Here is a 25,114-nt window from a genome sequence, read left to right as displayed (position 1 = left end):
TGTCTGACTAGGGATCAGGGGAGTTATGTACTACTATGATATATAAATATACTTAAACAATACATGCTTTTACAGCAAAATGGCACTGTAATCACGCCAGACTGTAATTTGTAAGATATCACTGAACATTTACGAGATAATTGCCTGATTTCTATAGCTCCATTGCAACTAGAACCTGTTAATCTCGAAAGTAGCATTCAGAAAGAACAATACCAAATTTTCACAATGCTTTAACGTTACATGAGGCAGTATAGGATTAATAAAGATATTTTAAATGTATCAAATATTGCTCTTCCTTTTAAAATTACGTTACAAAAATCTTTCTTAAACAGTATTTGAATAAAGCCTCATTACTCACAGTCCAAAGAAGTTCATTAGGAGAAGATCACTTTGGAAAGCATTCAACTAACTAGCCTTTCTTCTCAGCAGTGAATTACATTAGCTACTTCCTAGTTATTTAAATCTTGAAATAAAAGATGTAAACGCCACAGTGACATCTTAAGATCATTGGTAAGGCAGGTCTTGCATGCACAAAAATGCCCAGCTGGTCTGGAGATAAAACAGGTTGATAATTAGTTGCAAAATGTAACATTTCATCAGGAATATTTTGAATAATCCAATTTATCTTTGTCAGATATGCGGCACATATTTTTCCTTTGGAGACTCTTTGTTCTTTAACATAATATTATAATTTCAGCCTCCTAATTAAAGCGCCAGTCGGTCGGACCTGCCTTGATGTCACGCCGCGGATCGGAGGCTGACTGCACCGCGCGGAGATAAGGTGCCTGCCCTGAGCCGCACGCCACCACTAACGACCGCGGCGCCCGCTGCCTCCCACCATCCTACCGAGGCTGTTACTGGTTTGATACGGGGGAGATCAAAGCCGGGAGCTCGGAAGGGAGGTGGGCCTGGCTCCGCCGGCCGGTCTGCGGGAGCGGGGCCGGCGTACGGCAGCTGGGACCGCCATCGCCCCGCGCTCTCCACGCCGAGAAGAAGCCGCCCGACGGCGCGGGCTCCCGCCGGCTCGGCTTTCTAATTAACGCATAAAAACGCTCTCTTCCCCCCTCGCTGCTCCAGCCGGCTCCGGTGGCGGAGTAGGGGGAAACCTCACTTTCTTCCCGTCTTTGCCCCCAAAAGCCGTGGTTGGAGGGGTGAGGAGGGGAAGGCGAAGCCGCGACGGGACGGAGGGTTCGCTGTTTGGCGTCGCTCCTTTCTTCGCGGGGACGGCGATGCTTTTCACCGGAGCGTAGCATCTTCGAAAACGAGCGACCGGCTGGCGGCAAGCCCCACGGCACACGGCCGAAAGGAGGTAAAACCAGGCACCCGGGTACCCGCTACCACTTTTTTCAGGGGTCCTTCTTGCCCTGAGAGGGCTTTCATGTCAGAAACACGCCGGTTTGGGGACCATCCCGGCTCCGCTGCAGTCACAGTTGGACACCCGCTGTCTTTGCGCCGCGCCGAACTTCAGCCCCGACGCAGCTAAGGGTATTTCTTAAGCAAACGCCGCTTTTAAATGTACCCGGCGCAGAGGCCAGGTTTCATTCAGAGGTATCGAAGGCACAAAAAGAGCCACGGAGTCCCGTTGGACAACCCTGCCCAGCGCAGCCTCCTTTCCCAGCCTAGATCCACACGTGCTGCCGCGTCGGAGAACAGCTTACGAATACAAGGAAGAGCTTCCAGCCGAATTTTAGCAAAGCTATTTTCTCAGGAGCAATACAATAACCAAATATCTCACCCGGCAGAGGTGAGGCGGAAAGTTTTTCCATTAGCTCTTGTAATATAACAGTCCCGCTCCTCCTCTGCTTTGCGATTCAGGTGCTCATACGCACTTGTGGGCACTAAGTGCCCCTCGGCCAGCGTGCCCGTGTCTTACGCTGTCAAGGGTTGAACAACCATTTGTCATCTGCAAGAACAACAACTCATGCCCACCTTGTGCGCTTTAAAACGTTCACCACGTTGTTGGCTAAAACTTGTGCAATTCATTAAATAAATGCTTCTTCACATGCAATGCTTTGGCTTTTTTAATTTCAGCTGAGCTTTATGGAAAAAAATTAATTTGGGGACCTAGATTAAAGTTTTGTGCTAGTACTTTGCCAAACTATCTTCAATAAGAGATGGAAGTCATGTAGTCTTATCAGCCTGCACCTCTGATATGATAATGATATCTGTACCGCCCAGAAAGTAGGTCACAGTAATTCTTCATAGCAGTTTTTGTAACCTACTCAGGGACTACAAGGCCAGCTATTTTAAAGATAATTCTGAATTTCTTTAATAAGATTTTATTGGATTCAGATAATTGATCCGATTATTGAAACCTGGGGAAAGTGCTATTGACCTGAATATATACATCAGTAATTCTCTTTTTTAAATGAATTTAGGTCATTACAAACTTATTGTCGCTGCTTAGCGTTGGGCAAGGTGCTCACTACAGGCCTGACAAACCGATGCAGACCCCGTCCTTGCGCACTTCCCCACGGTCCTGTCCTATGTCTGCACACAATTCCCAAACTACGTGGGCAGCTCCTTCCCCCCCCGCTCACGATGGGTCGCGGGGCTTGAAGCCCGAGTTAAGCACGTTGGGGCTGGTTTCACCTTGACAATGAGAATCATGTATTTTGCTTTCTTTAAATCTTTTTCCTTTTTTTTTCCTCGGTAGGCAGCACCAGCAGATGTCCAAACGTCTGCGGTTGCCTGTCGTCTCGTTACTGGTGCTCCACCTATTTCTGACCATTCAGTGACAGACAACTCCGATTTATTTTTCCACCTTACTCTTTGCTTACTTTCCATGCCATCATCTATAAGACTTTTCTCCATAACCTTTGACATATTTGTTTCCGCAGAACCTAGCACAACCAGCCCTCCCATGCTCCTCTCGGAGCAGGAGAACCACAGCTTGGAAGTCATTTCTAATTCCATCTCCTCGCAGTCCCTCTCGCTCGTTACCTGCCCCGCTGCCCAGTCTACTGCAGTGTGGTGAAGAGGAGACATCAGCTCCAGCACATGGGTCCTTTTGCAGACCCAGTGGACCCCCCGAGAGGTGATGGAGGGCTGTTTCAGAGCTGATGGTCCCCGGCGATCCTTCTTGCCCCAGGTGGGTGGAAGAGCTCGATGCTGTGCGGACTTCCACACGCACACGGATAAAGGCTTTACCTAGGAAGGAAAAATAAAAAAAAAAAAGACATTTCTCCACTTCTTGCAGTTTATCAAGTCTCAGTTCAGGGCAGCCGGGCTGCTCTGATTGTCTGGGTATGCCCTGCTGGCTGGGCTATTGCTCACCCTATTTCCTTGCTTTAATGCAATGCACTTGATTAGATCTCACACACCAGATACAGCAGTGATGGGCATGATAGAAATACGCAAGGGGACAGAAAGCTGGAACAGCCTCATTCCCACCGGTCATATATAATGTTACTGAAATTATTTGTACAGCCGTGTCGTGGACCTACCTCTATCATCCCGGATCAGTTCCTGATGACTGACCTTCCGCAGAAACCGCGTGTTGCATTCAGGAGCAGTTAGAAAAAAATTCACAATGTTTTTATTTTTTGTTACACTCCTCAGCTGTACAGTTCTCCAAACAAACTTTTCCTTGACCTTAATAACCTCACTTTTAATTTGACTATGCGGAGTATTTTTTCTTTTGACTTGGATTTGGCTTTTTGCAAGGTTTTTTTTCCTTTCTTTTGTACAAACTCCCAGGCCCACTCTTGCTAGTTTAAGCATTTTTTTTTTCCACATAGTTTCTGTCCTGAAGCAAAAGACTTTCTCCAAATACTACAATTCTAGCCTGTTAGCAGCTCCATCTTGGTGGCAGCGTTATCCTTCCTTCTTCAAGCAACCTCTTTGATTTACTTGAAACTCTGAATCAATAGGAAGGCTTTGTATGGGTATGAACACCAAGCTGTAAAGTATGAAGTAATTACCAAGCTCAAAATAAAGGCAACTATCAAGACTTACATTGCAAACCTTTGGATGACATTCTCTAAAGCCTGGTCCTCAATGGTCTCTCAGGCTGGTCAGGAGCTTCTCTCTCAGCTGCGTGCAGTGGTGCTGGTGGAGGAAATCTCTGCACAGGATTCAGGTACCTGAGCAGGAGATGACAAGTCCCATCCATGCCGGAGACCAGATGGTGACCATCAGCTGCTGAGCCAAAGCTTGCAGCCTTGAAAGTCCACCAGACCCTTACTCTAGTCCTTGATAACCAACTTATTTGGCTGTGCTTTTCTGTGATTCTTTTTTTTTTCCCCTTTGTTGCTGGTTTTTATTTCTCTTTGCCTTGTTGTGGAATTACATGCTCTAATTACGTAAATAAACAGCCAGAAACCAAACCAAACCTCTGGGAGTCCTGAGGGGTTTCCCTTCCCTACAGACACGCTGTCCATTTGCAGGTTCCCACTATCTTTGCTTTTCTCCTTTTTTTCCTTCTTATGCTGCCTAGAGGGGAGAATTTGTCACTAAGCGAGAGCAAGTCTCTCAAACTTCTAAGAAAATCATAAACAGGCTGCAGTCCCTTATGAAGGCGAAGAAAACAAATGTGTGAAAGGCAAAATCAACTATCTTTAATTTATTTATCATTGAAAAGCTAATTGCATTCCTCCTTAGAAGCATCAAAAAAGCCTCAAAGTGTTGCAAAAACACACAAGCGTGTAGGCCATCCCCTGGGATTATTCCAGCCGGCTCCTGCTACCCTTGTGTGATGCCAAAGGAGACGGCTCGACCCTACAGGCTTCGTGCCCCCCAAAAATCTGTGGCTGGGGTGCAGCTCCCCATCCTCCTTAGGTTGGGGAGTGGCAGAGGCTGTGTTTCTCATTAAGTTCCCATAAAATATACTTCTTTTTTTTTTTTTCTTTTTTTCCCCAAGACACTGTTAGGTTAGATATGAGAAAAGAAAAGTCTTCAACATCGTGAGGAGTTTTGAGTTTTTTTCTAAACCCCCTGAAGAATTAAATTTGCCCTTGGAGGAGTCCTGTAGCATTCAACAGGTGCAGCTCCTGAAAGTACCTAAATAAAAATAGAGTCAATTCCTGCAGCCGTTCCTTAAAAGAAGAACTGAACAGAAATGATAATGTTACCTGGGATTTTTATAAAAAACAAATTTCTATGGTAAGATAAAACCCTCGATTAAATTTTACAGTCTGGTATAAAAAGTGCTGTATAAAGGTTGTTATTTTCTATTAACAATAAGGTTTTTCTTTAAGGCTCTCAGATAGCTCAGCAGGCTTTTTCTCAGACCTGATTTAAGATAGCCGGAGCTGAGACTGAGCCAGCGAGGTGAATTTTCCTGAAAGTGGAGCGAAACATCAGGTCAGAAGAAGAGCATTGACACAGCAAGGACAATAATTTTCCCTTTCCCTATTCCAAGACGCACAGCACACGGACACGCGAAAGCTGGACCTGTCTGTGGCAGCTGCCGAAGGAGAAGCTGCACGCCCCACACCAGAGGTTCCAGATTTCAGCACTGGAGCGACTTGAAAAAATGTAATAAAATACACTTCGTATCTTCTACAAATACTATGAAGATTTTGGGGATTATTTTCCTTGGCAAAGTTTGGTAGTGAAAAAATGTTAAATATATGCTGTACCAAAAAATATCTAATAAAATTAGCACAGAAATCTTATTTTTTCTGTTTTGTCTATATATTATTTTGCCGTAGACTCACAAGAAAGGTACCTATAAATCTCTAAATCTGAAACTTGGGGTTTACTTTCTTTTTGTTGATCCTTTCCAGTGAAATAATTGCAAGTATAGTTAGTTTGTGTATAATCGATATCCTCCTGCCGGTGTTAATGGGATATGTGATAACATAAAGACAGTCCCTCTCCAAAACAAATTACTGACACTTACTATTAATCATTTCTGAAGGTTGTTTTTTTTTTCTCCAAACCAAAAATAAGCAAGGAGTATGTTCTTTGTACGCGCAATCATAAAGTGATCATTTGAGAGAGCTATAGATTATCTGTGTATAATACCATCTTTCATCACAGGTTTATGTTGGATGGGCTGCAACATTTTATATAAACTGTAAATGGTATATAACTCAGCTGCATGCTGAGATGTGTTGTTGAGTTTGCAAATTAACAAAGTAAATGTATGAGTAGAGGAAAATGCCCCATTTTTACTAGATAGGAGCCATCATCTTTTCATAGACTGAATAAATATGCCATTTCCAATCTGAACACCACCATTTCAGTAAATTCTCAGAGCACAAATAACAAGATGCCTTTAAAAAAACATCTGTAACATTGGGATGTCTTAGCAGTCCTCTCTTAAAAAAAACTTTTTTTTTTTTTAAAAAAAAAAGTTTCATCTACTTCAATAAAATCCTAGTTTAATTTGTCTATTTAAGAAACAGGAAAACAAATATTATTTATGCCAAATGGAGCCGAGATATACACTGCGATATACACTGACCTTGCCATCCTGAATTAATCGTAAAGCAAAAGTAAGTTAAAGTCAGCGTGAAAAGGGAAAAAGTAAGAAAGAAAACAACACCTAAATTAAAGAACTCTTTCTCTCCAGCAGTTTGGTCAGCAGCTCTGACTGTCATCAGGGGATAAATCAATTTGCAGCAGCTGCGGACAGCTATTTAAGTGTGAGCCCTGAATAGCTTAATTGGGGAAGTGTGTTAAAAGTTGAAGGCGCAGAGTCATGCTAAGTTCAGGGTATACGTGCAGGCACGTGTGCAGGCGTGTGCATGCGTGCACTCGTATGTCGTCCTCCAGAAAGTCTCTTGCCCTGAATTCCTGGAGTCTGCAATCACGATACGCTTGTCTCTGTTCACCAATGAAACTCCCAAATATTGCTATTACCTGATTTGCAGAACATTCTCAAATAAAAGGGAAAAAATGATGATGCAGAGGGTACTGTGGAACTGATTTAGAGGTTAAATTTTAACTTTTAAACAGAGCCGGGCCTGTTTTCTCCTTTGAGGATGGTGGTGCTGGAGACGAGAGGGCTGGTGGTAGAAGGCACGTCCAGCTCTGGCAACGACTTCCAAAAGCCTTGGAAAAGGGTCAAGAGACACCGCAAAGGGACACCACAACCCTGGGAAACACCTTCCTCAGTCCCAGCAGCTAATGGAGAATGAGATTACACATCCCCTAGCTTTACCTCATCTCATGCAAATATTGCTATCCAAATCTCTAATGGCTCATTTTCAAAACACGTGACCCTCCAAACTTCTTGAACTCTTGTGGCAATGAATCCTACATCCCATCTGCAAGACATGTCTCTCGTCATCAGCCTGAGGTGCGGTCCCTGCCACGTCCTTTGGCCGTTCTTGTATTCCTGTATTGGCAAAAAGGGGGGGGGAAGGTATCCTCAATATTTTCCTGAGCACTATTCATTATTTGATACCTCTTTACCATTTTCTTTCTTGTTAGCCACAAAATTCATCTTCCAATCTTGACAGGCTCTCGTCATGCACAAATCTAGCCCTCTGTCTAATCATTTCCATCAACCATCTATGAACTTTTTATACTTCAGCTGTACCTTTTTTGAAATGGAAATGAATACAGCGTTCAAGGCAAAGGCACATCACCCCTTTATGTAACAGTATTCAAATATTTCAGTACGATTTTCTCTCTTGTATTTGCATACATCCTACACTGTGGTTTGCTTTTTATCAGTGCTGCTGCACAGGAAAATGGTTTCAATGAAGGGAGCATAACGTGATGCCCACCAGTTAGACCTGGTAGAGAGAAGTCATCTGGTTATCACTGTTGTTGACCTAGGGTGGGTCATCCCTTTTTCTCCATACTGCAGTTTTGCCCCCAAAGATGATAGTGATATGAAGATAAAATCATGTTGGTAAAGTACTCTGGACCCATCTCATACTGCGCACAATAAGATACACTTATCACACATCCTAAGAAGAGTAAGTTACTCTTCGTACCATCAGCACTTACCTTGACGTCCTTGAGGGATTTGACTGGGTAAGGATTGCAAGCAAAGGCTGCGTTATTTCTCGATCCAAGCTCAAGCGACTCCAGCATCCGAATGAACGTGCTGTATTGGGCACTGTGAGAAACCATTTAGTCTGCTCAAAAAATGTTAACTACATAGCATAAACAATACTTACTCTGCTTGTTGGGAGACTATGCTTGCTCTGTCTAAATCCATTTGCTTTCGAATGTTTAATAAAGGGACTTCAAAAGCTGCTTCTTTACTCATGAATGGAAGTGACAAAACGGTATTATTTTTCCAAATATTGGAACCTCAATAATATATCACACTAATCTCCTAGCCACAAAGGTATTTTATAACTAAAGCAGGGTGTATTTTATGGGTCAGATGTTGTTGTCCTACTGTACCACAGCTTGTATCCTCCTGATACGACACATGTTTGTTCTCTACTTAATTTTTAATGTATGAATTTGTTTTTATATTAAAATTCAATAAAATTTTAATTATAAAACATAATATATCACACCGAAGTATATATATCTGCAGAGACGCACATCTGTGGTTTTACAACAGATGCGTGTATCTCTGCAAATATTTAAGATGCAGATTTTACCACTAAAACAAACACATATCCAGCTTGCTTACAGATGAAAATTTCAGGTAGGCCCAGGTTGAACGCACCTAAACGGGTCCCTGATCTCAGTAGAAGCAGAAAGCTGATAACTAGATACCGAATATCACCAGGGACCAGGAGGAAAGGCAGAATTAGAGTCACAAGAAGCCAAAAAAAATGGAGAGCATCTAACATGCTGAACTAGTTTTTCCACAAACGTGTTTTTAAGGATCTGAATACTTTCTAATTTGTTTGAGTGTTGCTCTTTATCTCTAGGAGCATCCTTCATCCTGCCTTTTCTGAACCATAGGTCTACTTAGCATTCACTGGCAAGGGAAGCATTTTTCTGTAGGTATCTCATGTAAAGTATCCACAGCGTATTCTGTGCAAATGGCTCTTTGGCAGGACTCTGAATATGCAGAAATCCTCTATTTCCTTTTGATTTGTAAAGCAGAATTTATTCTGCTGCCACTGACACGAATGGGTGTACGTGTCTGCCACGTCTGCTGTACTTTATATGTTATTTCCTATAAGCATTTCACAGATGCAAGAGTCTAAGATACAATTCAGAAGAAACTTGGGATGAGAGGGAGGGAATGAAAATAATAATGAATGATTGAAATTAAAGGCTGGTTTCAGTGCTTATTTAAAGTAGTCCAAAGTTTTGTGCAATGGTCATGCAGATATAAATCAAAAGTAGCCTCAGTGAGAAAATCAATGTGATGGGAGGAGAAGTGGGCCCTATGGAGAGTAGTAATGCAGAATTTATCAGAACAAAACTATATCAAGATGTTTTTTTCAGCTTAAACACCAGCGTTCCCAGTTTTGCTGGTGCAATTTTGGAGCGGCTCTTCTGGTGTTGATGGAGCGCTCTGGATTTGCACCGACATAAGCAGGTGCTAAATCTGGTTCGTGACATTCAGGGAGACAGCCCTGGGACGTAACGTGAGCCTACACCATCGCACCAGCCTTCGGAGCGGCCGTGACAAGCCCCTCACACCGTCCAAATCACACCTAGGTTTTAGGTCGACAAAAAGCCAGCGTGGATTTGGGGCTTGGCCAGGATGGAGGGGCCACTGGAAGTTCCTTTCTCAGCTCCTTTATCTCTCTTATCTCACAGCAAACTTTCAGTTTCTCATCTTACACTTTCAAATGAGATTGTGGAATAGTTAAATCCTCATCTGAATAATAAATAAAAACAAATCCCCATAAATTATCCAGACGAGCCTACAACAGCATGCTGCAACTTGCTTTGCAGTACCTTGTGCACATACAAATGCTTAAATTGGCATCTTATACTTTGTCGCGCTGAGCATTACCAACATTTTCTTTAAAGACATATAAAATTCAGTTCCTGAAATGAAGCATATTTTCCTATTCATTGCCCACATCATAAGGTTGACCCACATAATTTTAAGCAAGAAGCTGAAATCCTCCAAACTCCACAGCGATTACATGTGATATTGTTTTAACTGTTTGCTGAACTCTTTCTATTATTATTTATCCTTAATTTTGGTGAAATAAAATGCATAAATGACCACGTTTCACCCGGGAGTATGAAATTCTAACAATGAGTTTTTAGCAATAAAACCATTTTTCGGGAGGGATAAGGGAGAAATCTGAGTGTGAGAGCAAGGTCTGCAGGTTGTCTACATGTTTAAAATATTAATCAGTTGGCAACCTTTCTCCTCTGGAAGAAAAAAAAAGAAGAAGAAGAAGAAAAAAAAGACACATTACATAGAGCCAATAACACTCACAACTTGAGAAACCGTAAGATGATCCTTTCCTCAGAAAAATCCATCACCAGTTTAACTCCTAAAACAGAACTAGTTCTCAGGGTTGCTTTTTTTAAACAAATGAAATAGCTGTTCATTTTCTTAAAAGTAAGAAATGGCTGATGCTAATGATTAGTTTCTGTCATAATTGCAGCAAGCTGTCATCAACAAGAAATTGCAGCTAAGACCCTGCGTTGGCAGAACTCTTGGGAAGTACAGCAAGAGTAAAATCTTCCATGTCAAACTTCTGCAGATGGTGCAGATTTATGCTATCTATTAGACTCCAATATAACATGCTGTCTTTCACCTTTTTTTTATTTAAAAAAAAAAAGAAGCTATTATTCATAATCTCCTTGGCATTTACCACTCTGTGATTTGCTTTTTAAAATGATGACTCTAACTGAAGTTTTTAACACCATAAATAAACTAAAACCTTTATGCTTCAAGAATGCCAATGCTGTTTGTGAGGAGCTTTCCCTTTCTTCTTGCCTTTTGCTTCTTGCAGAGAGAGACTAAATGCACCATATTTTTAGACTTTCAAATATGACACACAGATCTATTTTTAAGCATCTATTTTGAGATGCAGAAATAAACTCCTTATTTGTGTGGGTTTTGATTTTTTTTTAATATTATGGGAAAAAAGCCTGATATTATGTTCCCTTCATTCTCAGCACTCCCAGCCAACTTGTTTGCTGTTCATACTGCAGACACTGGGAATTCTGAATGTGCGATGAGAGCACATCAAGCCCAAAGTTCAGTCTCCCTCTGCCTTCATGGACTAGAGATAACAAATTGGGTTTTGGCACAATACTTAGTCCTTTGAGAATCACTGTGCTATAGGTGCCGCTGTTTCGTAAACCATCATTTTTGTACTTCTTTTGCTTATAAGAATGAAAACTGGACCCTCAAAACCTTTTGCAATTCAGTCTAGCAGCCAAGAAAACACAAATATTTCCATAATCCGAGTATGAATTAAAAGTCAAATTACTTTATGGATTTATTTATATTTGTACACAAGGGACTTCATCAAAACAGACCTCAAGAGCTAAAAAGCAATTTTTTTCTTAAGCACAGCTTTTCTCTTTCAGTGTTAGGTTAACAGGTTCAACTTTTTGATATTGTAAAGCCAAAAGGGGAAAAGGAACTTTAGTCTATGAATTTATGAATTCGCTACTTGTCGTACAAGGCAGCTAAATGCGTGTGAAAGAAGTGTGAACATGTTACAACACGGTTTTAGTGAAAATGCTCTTCTCAGAGTCATCTGGACAAGCGTGTAGGTGAGATTTGCATGTGGCTGTGCCATACGTTCCGGTACAACCCAGTGGCAATGCACCTAAAAGAGCTCGGTGCCAGTGTCACAGGGACTGAGCAGTCCGGATATGTTCCCCTTCTCTACGGCATAATGATGATACAACTTAAATCATGGCTTTGTGGTGAATTTCCTTTTTTTTTTTTAATAGCTCGCCTTTCACGTTCAGGGGAATCTAGTCTTTTTATTGTTTAAAATTTGGGTTTCTGAAAAAAAATAGTGACCTTTTGATGCAGTCTACAAAGTACTCCCACTAAACAGGCAATAAGTGAATCTAATAGACACCCCAACCCACGCCAAGTCCCATAAAATCAGGGTGTGAAGCATAAGGGAGAGAGGGATTCATATTAATAATTCATTCCAAGCAACCCCCTGGAGCAGTTTTACTATGATATGCTATGCAGAATGCTTCAACACACTAATTAATATTTTCAAAGTGTTCCACAAGCCCCTTTTAAAAGCACTTTTGCCATTCATTGAGCATTCTGCATTTTATAAGGGAAAGATCAGTTCTGCCCCCCAAACCAACTGATGAACTGCCCTCTTCAACCGAGACTTGTGGAGCAGAGGAAAGCGTCGCAAACACCAACATCCGCACCAAACATTTCAAATGCGCCAGATTAATAGCCTGTGCATTTTTCCTCCTCAAATCCAAAATTAACTGGAATAAATTATGCTCCCTTTGCAATACATGTAACCAAAAACGCAGGTGACCTCAAGAGATATCTTGTAATTGCAGTGAAGAGTCCCTGCCGCATTCCCCTTTCCAGCTAACGCGGAAAGAAAAGCACTGTAAATAACTTGGTATTGATACTGCACTAACTTCTTCTTATGCACATATCTATTGTTTCTTGCAATAAGTTAGAGTATATCTACTACATCTTTACAACACAGCACAATTTCTTACTTCAATTAACAAGAAAATATAGTAAGGTTGTATTCAGTGATGAAAAAAAGTGGAGCTTTATGAGTAATGGACTTAACCCAGTATTTGCACATCAGTAGAAAAATCTATCTGTAGAAATACCTCAACATAGGTCTCTCCATCATATTTCTATTAAATGCACTATAACACTTTAAAAAAAAAAAAAGAGCCAGGGATGACGCATGACCTTCTCATGCTCCAAAATCATAACAAAAGAATTTCTTGAGTAAAAATGAGGCAGAACATACCATGTGAGTGAACTCTGCCCAAATGATTGTTTCCTGGTTTGTACAAATAAGCTCTTGTCTAATTAAGTGCTAAAGAATTCAACGAGCAAATTATTTTTAACCTCTGGCATGCCAGGGAATGTTTTGTAAGGTGGGGGAGGCTTCTAAAAAAATGACCCAGGACTAAGTTTCAGCAAAAATTGACTGGTTTTAGGTGGAAAAGACAGAGAATTAAGCCGCCTATGATACCTAGGAGTGCAGGCCAAATATGCACAAATCTCCCACACTTGCCTAAAATACAGGTCGTCCTTGTCCTTTGAAGATCCAGTTTGTGCAGGCTATCTGCACAGGGCTCACTGTATCTCATTCTGGGGTGATTGTCAGGATTTGACCCTAAAGAGGTGCTGTCAGCCAACCGCTAATACAGACTGCCCGCTAAACCATCTTGACATTTATGAAAAAGCAAAAAAATAAGATCATCCACCATGTAGATGAACCAGCTGCTGCTCAACGGGCTCCGCAGACGTGCAGCAATAAGCAGTGGAGGGACTGTGTTTCTCCACACAAATCTACAGTAGTTCTGCCAATGCAAATATTAATAATCAAGATAATCGTGTTGATTTTGGACACTCCCTTGAGAATGCCCTCTAACCCCAGCCTGGCAATTTTCAAAAGATGTAATCTAGCACAGCTCTAAAACCTCTCTCTCCCCAACCACTCTCCAAAGTGCCCCCATGGGTGCCGGGCAATAGTAAGAACAGGATCCCACAGCCCACGAACACCCAGAAAGCCCCAGAAATAGTCAACGAGAAGCCAAGGGCAGGTAGGAGCTGGGAACCATTGCTCCTGGCTCCTGCCATGCCCCAAACTGCCTTGCTTCCCATCCCTAGCCCGGATCCCCCCACTACCCCAATATTCCCCAATAGACAAGACACCCCAGCAACAGGGGAGGAGGTCTTCTGCCTGCAGAGATCCCAACCCAGTACCAGCCCCTCTCCTAAGGTGCTGGTACCTTTAGGATGTGCATCACACTGGTACTTTTAGGATGTGCATCACACTGGTACCTTTAGGATATGTGTTATGCTGGCACCTGGGAAGCATGCCCGCAAAGGGCTCATTTGGTGTGCAGGGCGTCAGAAATTTGTCCTTTTTGCAACATGTGCCGTGGCTGCCCTTGATTTCGCGATGCGGTGACCCGTTGCTACTTAGTTTTTAATAAGGGTTTGCGCACAGTTTTGCAAGATTAAATCCGACTCCGGCAGAATGGGCTGGCTGATGGGAGGACGGCTGACTCCGGGGCTATGCCGAAGGCCCTTGGAGCTTCATTCCTGGTTCAGCTGCTGCCCTGCCTGGTGATGATACGGCCCTTTTTTTGCATCAGTGAAATGGTGATGTCAAACCCTCTTCCCTTGAAAAACGGGTTGGCATACGCTGCCCTAGTAGAAGCGGTGGCATTAAGCGCTGGTGGTCAAGACCTGATGGAGAAGTTTGAAGCTCTGTATCCAATAGGTAGATGATACCTTCAGGTGAAGAAGGGAACAAAGGAGCAAGGTCTTGTTTTTTTCCCCTGCCAGGAAAACATATCGGGTCAGCGACCTGTACACAAATCCAGGGCAAGCTGCTGCCTGTGCAACCACCATGTACCATGAGGCTGCAGACCCGGAAAATCCTTCCAGACCCCTGACCACAATACCCAAACCCACCTGGCAGGCGGGGAGAAAGGAGCAGAAATTGCTTCCACGGCTGCACTGGTGTGCAGTGATTTGCTGACTTTTCCGACAGGCGCACACATACCTCCCAGCCAGGGCAATACAGCCATCAGAATAACTGCACTGAAAAGGACGGGATCTGCCCCCACCAGCCCCCACCTTCTTCCCCTCCCGCGCACGCTTTAACATGGAGTAAATTTAGCGCTCCTAGAAGTTGCCAGATTGATAGCAAAGAATTCTTGTTTGTAAAACAAACTTAATAGCTAAAACCGCTCAAGAAAACAGCCCCCACTGCTGACTTTTGTACAGCTTAGGCTGTGCGGAATAAGCTACAAAACAAAAAATATGACCTTTTTCCCCCATAAATGTCCAAACACGAGCTTGCTCTTGGGCTGCAGTGTTTGCGGCCTTCTTGCCACGGAGAAGGGCTTTTTTAACAGGTTTTTTTGGTGCATCCAAACCAGTATTTCCAGCTGCTCTTCACTGCCCTTCAGCCACTCAAGGGACCGAGTGTTCTCCCTTCCCAGAAAAGGGGGAGCGCTGGTCATTGCCGGATCCAGCCCACGGCGGTGGTGGCACTTGGGGTGCAGCCCACAAGGTCACGGCGTGGGGTGGGCTGGGGACAACCTGGGACATGCAGATTTCAAGGGGGACTCCAAGTTGTTGTGTGTTGTGTGTGATCCCCCCCAACTCCTCCTTGGCTTTTGGCAGGGGAAAAAATAGGTTTCACATTAAATGCCGAGAGTTTGATGAAATTGTTTGAAAGCTTAAGAGTGCCATCGTGTGGATAAGGGACTCGGCATCCCCGCTCCGTGGGCCTGGGGTGGGAGTGGGGTCGGGGTTGCCCCCTCAACCCCACTCCCCGGGTGGCCAGACCCCGTGCCGCAATGGAATCCCCGGCCGGGGCCATCGCGCACCATCCCCAAAAAGCCACAGGTGAGTATTCAAAGCCTGTCCGCCCCAACACGAAGATATTGAGCTTGCAAAAAAGACCACTCCTCCGTTTTCTCGGTATTCCTACACAGGGCATCTCGGGGACGGTGGGATTTGGTGGCGGGCAAAAATCTGACCGAGCGCCGAACAACAACAGCCAGAGCACGGGACAAACCTTCCGAAAGGCCCAAGTGATTTGTGAGCACAAATCCCAGCAGCTGCCAAGGCGGCCTGTCAGCCTAGGAAACACAGAAACTGTTCTGAAGCCCCCTCTTCCCCCACCAAACATAGTTATCTTTAATTTCCTAATTTTGGGGTCCCACTGACGCACCCACTCTGCACTTGCAATAGTCTTCACTACTCTTTTTTTTTTTTTTTATCGTTGTTTGTTTTATCATCGTTATTTTTTATTATCATTGCACTTTATTACTGGTTTAACCTTTTCCCTTTTTTGTTTATAAAACACACTTCGTCCTGGCACAAATCACAAGAAACTAAATAAACCGTGTTACAGGGCAGCAAGAAGAAAATAAATGTCTTCATTCTGAAGCCATTTCCTTTGTGCTTTTGGACTCTGGAGCTATTTGTATCTCAGAGTTGCATGTTTTACTTGATTTTAATTGCTAAATTAAAAAAAATAAAAAGATGAACTGCTATTTGTGCCTGTGGTTTAGTAATATGCAAAAGATTATATTTCTAATATTAAAAAATGTGTAAGGTTTTAAATTCCATACATCTTTCAGTAAAAAAATGGAAATAACTGAGATTTCCTAAAGTGGGCTATATTTTCACAGAAAAACAACAAGTAAGGATTTTTTTTCTTCAGATTTGAGTGGTCATGGGCAAGCAAAGAGATTGTCCTTTTTGTTAAAGTAACTGAAGTTAATTAATGAAATACTCTTAACAAGCTATTTAAAGGCATGGGACTGATCCTTCTCTGAACTTGATGGCCTAATTCCTTCTCAGTGCAGTAGGTCTGGGCTAAATATCTGGGATTTCTTTTGTCAGAGAGTTTTTAATCCAAATGCATTGAAGTCAGAGGAATAACTCACATTGCCTTGACAAGGATGGCATCAAGCCCCAGAGAACATCTTTTCCGTACATATCCATTATTAAACAATTCAGGCCCCAAATTTGACCTGCCTGCCTTGAAACCGTTACGCTCTGCTAAAGAGCAGTCTCCGGATCCCAAGTATTTGCTTCTTTTTTAAAGAATTTCTGAATTCAAACACCACGGGGGGGCGGAGGGGGGTGTTAATACTCTCACCAAAAAAACCCAAAGCCATGCTCAGAAAAAAAAAGCAACATTTTACCCAAAATGCTGGTGGGGGGAGTGTGAAATAGCAGCTCCACGGCTCCCCACCACTCGGCCTCCTTACCAGGGCAGGTTCGGCATGCGGACCTGCGTATTACAATAACATGAAGGAAGACAGAAAGTGAGAGTATCAGGATAGAAAATTGCATCTAATTTGTTTTAAATTCACAGAAGTCTTAATCTTTTGGGACATATTTTTACTTTACATATTTGTTAATGCGAAATGATCTCGTTGCCAAATATGCTTAATATGCAAGTGGAAATGGATTCTGCTTTCGCCTCCTTACTCTTCCTAAACCAAAAATAAATCTGCTTTTGCGTTACACAGATTTCCCTCATACACCCATCCTTTAAAATGCCAGCTGAGAAAGTATAAGCACAAATGTCACCAGGAGGGTGGGATTTTCCTTTGTTGTAAAAAATGTTGTGTCAGAAAATTCCTGCTTTTCTAACCAGATAGTTGTGGATTTGGGAGAAATAGTACAAAGCTTTTAACACAGGGCACTTTTATTTCGAGTGTTAAATCTCAGCAACTGAAAGTGGGTCTTACAAACTTCATTTTAAAAGCAGACTAGACGTGGGCTATTACAGCCCTCAAATTGAATAATTCATATTATTTGTGATCATTTAGGAAAGCTGCTGAATGCGAACGAATAAATATTTTGAAAAGTACTGAAATCTGTCCTTCAACAACCGGGGAAAAGAGACGTGGCAGCAGTGAGGAAGAAAAGCATCTCTGTGTCAAACAAACGCGTTCTGCTGCGTGGCGGCAGGAGTAAAGGACCGGTTTAAAGATCACCCACCCGGCTCTGCCAAATAAAAGTCCAGTAGGAAATCCTCTCCGGACCATCCTAAACGAGTCTCCCCCCGCATCAGGCCTGAATCAAACAGGGAAAAGCCCAAGCAAGGGAAAATGCTTCCCCAGGAAAAGCAGCAACCTGCCCAAAATGTCCCAGTGACCCCCCCAGTAAAGCTTTAGCTGCGCAGACCAGTCCAAAGCACAAAGCTATTTAGGGTCTGGAACAAGCCCTCTCTAATAGGCATTACTTCTATTACTGCCTTTGTCATCAGTCATATGATGGTAATAAAATTTGTAACTGTTTCACTTACACTAGTGCTGCGATTTACCTAGTCTAATAGACAATGCAAATGCTAAAAGGCACATATACATCTTCATTATATAAGCTGGTGCCTGAGTCATTTTCCTCCAGAGACAGTTTTATTCATTTTTATACAATTTGCCTACTGTACAGTGCAGATGGTTTCTATTAAGTAAAATATCTGTTTGCTTCCAAATTTTTAGTTTTCATGATTAAATTACTTTAAAATGATGGTACATTGTATTATCCTCTTTCAGGACTTAATTTAGTTGCAATAGCACAAGTATAAACTCTAAAACCCAGTTTCATCCACTCAGAAAATGGATATTTTGAGCACATGCTGAGAATTCCTTAGGTCTGTTTTATACACGCTGCAGCATTTCCCCGTAAGCCTTAACTATGAGAATTATTTACTAAATATACGACTTAACAAGGGATTTCAACAAAAGCGCTGGACAACAGGACGGGGGGGGGGAAGCGGAATTATTTTTGGATTGTGGAAAAACCTCTGCTCATTAGCTGGCGAGCGTGCGGTGCGAGGCAAGGCCACGGCAGAAGCAGGGCTGTGCGGCGCGGCGCGACATCCATAGCTGTGCTGCCATCGGGTGGAAAGCTGGGAAAGCTGCACGCTCCCACCGCGCCGCACAACTGGGGTTGCGAGGACCACCACCCACCGCTGCTGCCGTACCCCTGCGAGCGGGGAGATCTCCTCCCGCAGCAAGAATAGAAATATTCCTCAATTTCCCTATTTGTCCGCCCGACTCTGTCTAACAACACCCTCCGGTCGCGTCTGGCTGTCAGGGCATCCCCGGGATGAGGTCCTGCGCGAGTCTTTGCCCAACCGATGACGATCTCTTGCACCCAGAGCAGACCTCAAAGCACATGGCAAAGCCGATCACTGGTTTTCTCCCACGTCTCCCGAGCCCCTCTACTCCCCTGTGAACACAAGACCGGGTTCGGGTGCCCGGGCAGCAGCCCGTGGCTTTGCACAGGGTCACCCCACGCATGCAGGTTTACCATGAAAGGTCAGATCCTGCTGGCACATGCATAAAGCAAATCACCCGCTCCTGGTTTGTAATCGTAACTGCTGCCTCGTCTCTAAATTCAGAGATTTGTTGAAGGTGGGGAAGCAGGACATTAGCATGTACAACAAGCGGGGTACCGCTGAAACATAAGATTCCTGTTTTTCCATCTGCCATCTCTCAACATGGTAAAGAAATTCCTCCTACAACATATGAACGGTCTTCTAGTTCACCGTTTTTTAATGGAAAGAAAATAAAAACTCTCAAACTTTGAATTTATCACACAGCATTACATAAAAAGCAACTCTGGGGCATAAATTTACCATATTTCCCTGCTTTGGAAACTCACAGAAGTGGAAAGAGGTGCAGGAACCCAACTGTGGGGTGGGGATGGGGGAGAGCTGTGCCCTGGCCAGGGTCCGCTCCCTTGGCAAATACCCCGGCACCGACTTTGGGGGCAGCCAAAAACCTGTTGGCATGAAAAGCTGGCACAAAGAAATAAATAAAAACAAACTACAGGGCATCTCTTAGCCAGTGTTTGATGCCCAACATGACCTAAAAATGAGCTGAGAAAACTTTCAGGCATACATGGAGCTTTACTAAATGCCAGCAAGGCAAACTGGTAAGGGAGCGAGTGATCCAGTGTCATGATCAGCAATGGCAATAAAAGTGCCCTCCCAGGGACAGGAGGAGAGAAACAAATCCTAAAGAAGTGGCAAGCCCAAGGAAAGCTGATACAGTTCTGGTGGCTCATGCAAACAGTAGCACAACCCCTTTCTGTTCTCTGCCCAACCCAGAACGAAAGCTTGTCGTGTCTGCCAGAACATACAAATCTTCTGGAAGAAGATAAGAGAAAGAAACATACATCTGTAACAAGTCTCCACAACGTCAAGTAAAAATCCATTATCAGTCCAAATAATCTACTGGCAATGGCAACACATACCCATAAATCAGACAAAGCAAAATATTGCTTTCATATCCATTTGAGATGTTCAGGGAAATAAGGATCTCATCTCTTCAGCTGACACAAAAATTATCCATTACATCAGAAAAGGCGGATTTTGAGTGTCAGCAAAAGCAACGAGAACATCTGTTACGTTCAGCTTGTCCACTGCCTTTGTCCTTGAGAGCGGCCGGTGGAGAAAACCTGATGGCAACTAAAGGCAGCTCCTGCTGCAGTCAGAGAGGGTCATACAACAGACATCTCACCAGAAAAGGTCTCCGAACACCCACTCCACATCCCCAAACACCATCCTGAAGGAGATAGCAGCACCCTGACACCAACAGCAGAGCACTGGCTCAAAACCCCAACAGTGACCAGAAATACAATGTGCCACAAAGGAGCAAAACTGGAAATCACAAACACTTCACCTATATCTCCAAACTGGCAGGAAAAATGATTGGTGAAAATGCACAGATGAGGCTGGGAAATGTAGTCGCACACATCCCGAAGAACGGAAAGCAACCACCAACGCAGATCTTGCTAAGGATTGTAATCTTAACTGCTGCTTCATCTCTAAATTTAGAGATTTGCTGAAGGTGGGAAGCAGGACATTAACGTGTACAACAAGCAGGGTACCGCTGAAACATAAGATTCCTGTTTTTCCATCTGCCATCTCTCAACACGGTAAAGAAATTCCTCCTACAACACATGAACGGTCTTCTAGTTCAGTTTTTTAATGGAAAGAAAATAAAAACTCTCAAACTTTGAATTTATCAAAACCATCTTGAACAGTCTTTCAAAGGCCACCCTTTCTGATAGTTGCACCAGCTGCACCTAATCATGCCAAATAATTCATTCGCAGATATCCAGTGAGCTTCAGGAAGTAACTAGAGCGACTGCAGTTCAAATCCATAGGATGATTATACGTGGTTGATAACACAGGGAAATGTGATTTCCAGCTGAAACAATACTGCGAACAAATTGCACGTAACCAATTTAAGTAAAGCCAACATTTTTTCAGAATTAAGTCCCACCATATGATAACCATAGAATAAAATAATTTCCTGGCTCCTAACACGCGACCTCATTCTCCAGCTACACCGGATTTTTGCAAGTACAATACCCGAAATACATAATTGTGAAGTTCCTAGCAGAAGGATGATGTCATGGCTTCAGCCAGTGTTCAGTGTGAACCACGTCACTAAAGAGGAGTGGATTGTGCTGGGTTGATATGCAGTTAGCAAGAAAAAACGATGACCTCAAATTCTGAAGACACCACTCCAAGATTTTCATTTCTGAGCTTTTGCACTCTCAAGATACATCTCTATTAGCAAGTTAATGGACTCCCAGGACAGGACAGAATTGCAATGCTTGTGAAGGTTCCTGGTCCCTAGAGTCAGCAGCAGTTTGAATTTTAAGTTCACCAGGAAGTTTTGAATGTACTGAAAAAAAAGGATGCTGCAGAATAAATGGAATGTACTGAGGTGCCACAGCAAAAGTACTAGAGCAAATTAAGTGTTGAAACAGCACTACAAAGCATAAACAAAACCAAAATCTTAATGTACAGAGCTTTCAGAGAAATATCCAATAATTTCTTAGGGCAAGTGAGAGGGGAAGAAAGCAACATAGTAGTTTTAAAAGGTACACCGATTTTCAGATAACAAGCAAAATTATGATGAACGCAGGAATCAGGACTTATAAGAAAATGCAGAGGGTGGAAGATGGTCATCCACAGGATGTCAGCTCTTCCAGTAGCCCAACACCACCAGAGTCCCTTGGTAAGGAATACCACAGAAACGAGACCCATGAGTACAAACATTGGCAGGCAGTTTATCTAGAAAAGAAGTGTCATGTCTGTTCTGGAATCAACTTACCTCTTGAATATAAGAGTATGGAATAAAACCTGACGGCAAAAGGGAACAATGCTATCAAACCATCCAACCATGGGAAAAGAAGACCACAAACATCCCTGTCATTCTTCTTCCCCACACAACGAGAGGACAGAGTCATTCACAGCAAGCCAAAATTGGGATGGAAACAAGTTCTTACCCTGAGAGTGCAGTGGCCTTCTGAGCAGCTCTGAGTCCAGAAAGACAGAAAGACTGTATCCAATCGAGCTTTAAATGAATCAAAATATGAGCAAAGCAGAAACGCTCTCTCCTGCTCGGTTCAAAGGGCAAAGAACAAAACAAGCGGCTAAGTGTTAGTGATATAAACCACAATCACACCAATAAAACCTCTTACCAACAGAAACACGGTAAACAACGTTGCCTTCGTGGTTGCTGTCATTTCATTTGAGGTGTTTTTAAGGCACAATGATTACTTGTACTTCGATGGAACAAGAAAGAGAAAGAGTGTTGGGATTTAATACTGTTCACTATCGATCACATCAGAGTCCATCTTCTAATGAAACATGAGCACTTGTCCCCAAAAAAATGTTTCGTGGCACAGACTTCCTATGGCGCTATATCGTGATGAAGTTTTGGGGTAATAATGCATAAATCAGAATGTAAATGCAATATTCATGTGGTGGAGGAGAAAAACTGAAGAACAGAGGAAAAAGGAAAACTATTCTGTCTGTGGGAAAAAAAAAGAAAAAGCTTTAAAAAAAATTTTTAGCAGAGTACCCATTTTAAATCATGTAAGTGCAGTGATGTCTTAACAATTAGCACCACCGCAAATGACGAAGTAGTGAATTCATCCCCAGTTCAGAAAGATGCTTAAATCGTAACCTCAGCAGGACCATTCACATACCTTTGGGATCAAGTTCTTGAAGTGAAATTAAGTCTTGATCTTCAAGTATTAGAGTATGAGTCAAGAAACATACTTTTCAGGCTCTACTTCAACATAGGTTTCTTTGGTGTCGTAGGCAAGTCGCTTATGAAGTCTGTGCATCAATTAAAACCATATAAAACAGTGCATCACTTCTGTGTTTGAAGACGAAACCTTAGAAGCGCTGAGATGGTCTCTCAGTAGGCGTTTAAGGCACCTGATATATGGAGATCCAATTTTGGTTGAAACTACAATACAAAAAATAGCTGCTCGTAGACATTCACAGATCACGGTCAGTAGACCATTAGACCAGTCCAGCTATCACATCCAGAAAAGCACATACGCACCTTTGTTCACTGAAGTTAATCCAGATTTATAACTCCTGTAATCAAAACCATGATTTTAGCTTCGGCCAGGTGGCCAGTCCAGCCAATGTATTTTCTGTACCTTGTAGGAGAGTAGTCATTAAACCCGATGATGGACTAACAGTTCCAACACTAAAGAACTTGCCCCATCTGCTGAATATCTCAGGTCCTACTAAAACAAGTGGATCCATCCTGGCTGCAGGCCAGCTGAGAAGTAGAAAGATTTATGAAAACTCTCAAGAAAACGTTTCAAACAGCTGTAATAGAAAGGAAATCCATGCAACATCTGAATCGCAGAATTATTACCCTGCCACTCCATACAGTATTACCAGGGTCCCTCCAGCAACTACCTTATTTAATAGACCATTTAATAGACTATTATGAATCCAGTTGTCTTCATTACAGCAAACAGGCAAATGCACGGATAATGGAGCTATTTTGCGAGTGGAACAACTGCTTGGAACAAAAGGTGAAACAACACACTGATAAACAGAGAAGTCTCGCAACAGGCAGAAGTGAGAAGGCATTATACAGGCTGAAAACCAGAAAATTTCACCTACTAAACAGTTTAACTCTTATGTTATCTTAGCAAGAGAAAATAAATAAATCAATAAATATGAATGGGAGGGGAGAGGCATGTGGTGCTAATTACCTGATATATATCGCATTGTAAAGTGCTTGCACAGATGTTGAACATTTTTTAGGGTGAGTCAGGACACTGACTGTTTCTTCAGGACAGCCCCAACACCTGCAAACAATCAAGATGGAGACAAGGTCCAGCATTTCACATCGCTCTTACAGAACACGGTGATTTAATATTTGTAGGGTCATGATTCAATTCCAAAACAGACCAAGTGTGGATGAGCCACACGGTGTCTGACCCAAGGAGGTACCGAACACATGAAAGAAAACAGAGAAAAGCATGTTCAAGAACATGCAGGAGTGCTCAGCACATTACAGCATCAGTTCCTAAATTAGCCCTACCTGCGACCCTGCTGAAACATCGCTGGCAGTGCTGGATTCAGTGGCTGGAGATTGCCATGAAAACTCGTGAGTGCAGTGCTGAGCCAAAAAGCCTCAATAAGGCAGGCAGCCACGGTAATCTGAAAGCTGTTTTCCATGATGCAAAAACTTCAGGATTAAAAAAGAAAGTGTTTTCAAATACTAAACTTGCAGCACTTTTCACAGTGAGAACTTTAAAGAGTCGCTAGTTGAGAAAATACATACTAAAATACAAATTTACAAAGAAAAACTTCCTCCTTCACAGTTTCCCACACAGCTCAACTTAAATAATGACTTAGCAAACAACCCCAAGTTAGGAGCAGCTGTCCCAGATCCTGAGTTTGAGTGGCAAGACATTCCCTGCCTCCTCCTTGGGATAACACTGGAAAGTAGATTTCTCTCCTGTTTTGGGGCATTAACACTCTCCTCCGTGACGTCTGCCAAGGTTGCAGAGCAGTGTGGAGGAGTGCCAGGGCTCTTGCAAGAGATCCCAGGAGGAAATACCAAGTATTACTTCTCTTCCCGTTCGCTCCCTTGGCCGGACAGGTCAGAGCTGTGACAGCCGTTCATCGTTGCCTTCATGCTGACATGGTTGTGCAGCCCTTCCTCGAAACTCAGATCCCAGGTATCTGCAGTGTTACTTCTTGACATAGCTTTTAACTAATCGTTAACCAAGCAGCACAGTAATTTGCCCTAAATTTTTTCCGTTTTAGTACTTTGTAAAGCAATTTCAATACTACCTTAGTATTTTCTAGGTTTTAATGAAGCAAAATTCAGGGAACTTATAAAACTGACTTGTTCTTACAACAAATAATATAACTTCTTTTTCCAGATCTAAAACATTCACAAGCTTTACGTCTGAACACTCAAGCCTTTCTGAGTCTATGAGTGACTGCTGGGTTTAACTAGGATCTCTCCCTCGGGATTTTACATTGAGGTTCATGATGGGTGCAGACCCATGCCCAGATGTTCCCGGACTGCAGCCAGTGGGGATCCCACACCTGGGCACAAAACAGGCTTTCGTTGTTGTTGTTGGTTTTAGAAATAGCATTTCAAAAGAGTTCCAAACGGTTATGTATTGCTAGAATAAAGTTAGCCACTAATCTTGCTGTTCCACTCTCCGTGGTGTAAATTAAAGCTGCTCTAAGACTGTTTCCTTCAGAAAGACTACCGGTGGTAGTAACAAGCCATTTACAGC

General features: G+C 42.8%; 1 long non-coding RNA gene across 1 annotated transcript in view; it reads right to left on the bottom strand.

The window, feature by feature from the left end:
- Positions 1-24,383, bottom strand: part of LOC138687815 (uncharacterized) — a 49,420-nt gene extending 25,037 nt beyond the window's left edge. Inside the window, exons 1-5 of the long non-coding RNA XR_011326952.1 lie at positions 23,899-24,383; positions 23,567-23,662; positions 22,897-23,121; positions 3,958-4,085; positions 2,944-3,150 (exon numbers count right to left, since the gene is read on the bottom strand). This is a non-coding gene — a long non-coding RNA (uncharacterized lncRNA). The remainder of the gene's footprint in view (positions 1-2,943; positions 3,151-3,957; positions 4,086-22,896; positions 23,122-23,566; positions 23,663-23,898) is intronic.
- Positions 24,384-25,114: the final 731 nt, after the last annotated feature.

Source organism: Haliaeetus albicilla, chromosome 11 (assembly GCF_947461875.1).
Source record: "Haliaeetus albicilla chromosome 11, bHalAlb1.1, whole genome shotgun sequence".
Lineage (NCBI taxonomy): Eukaryota > Metazoa > Chordata > Aves > Accipitriformes > Accipitridae > Haliaeetus > Haliaeetus albicilla.
This window is presented reverse-complemented; position numbering and strand designations above follow the sequence as displayed.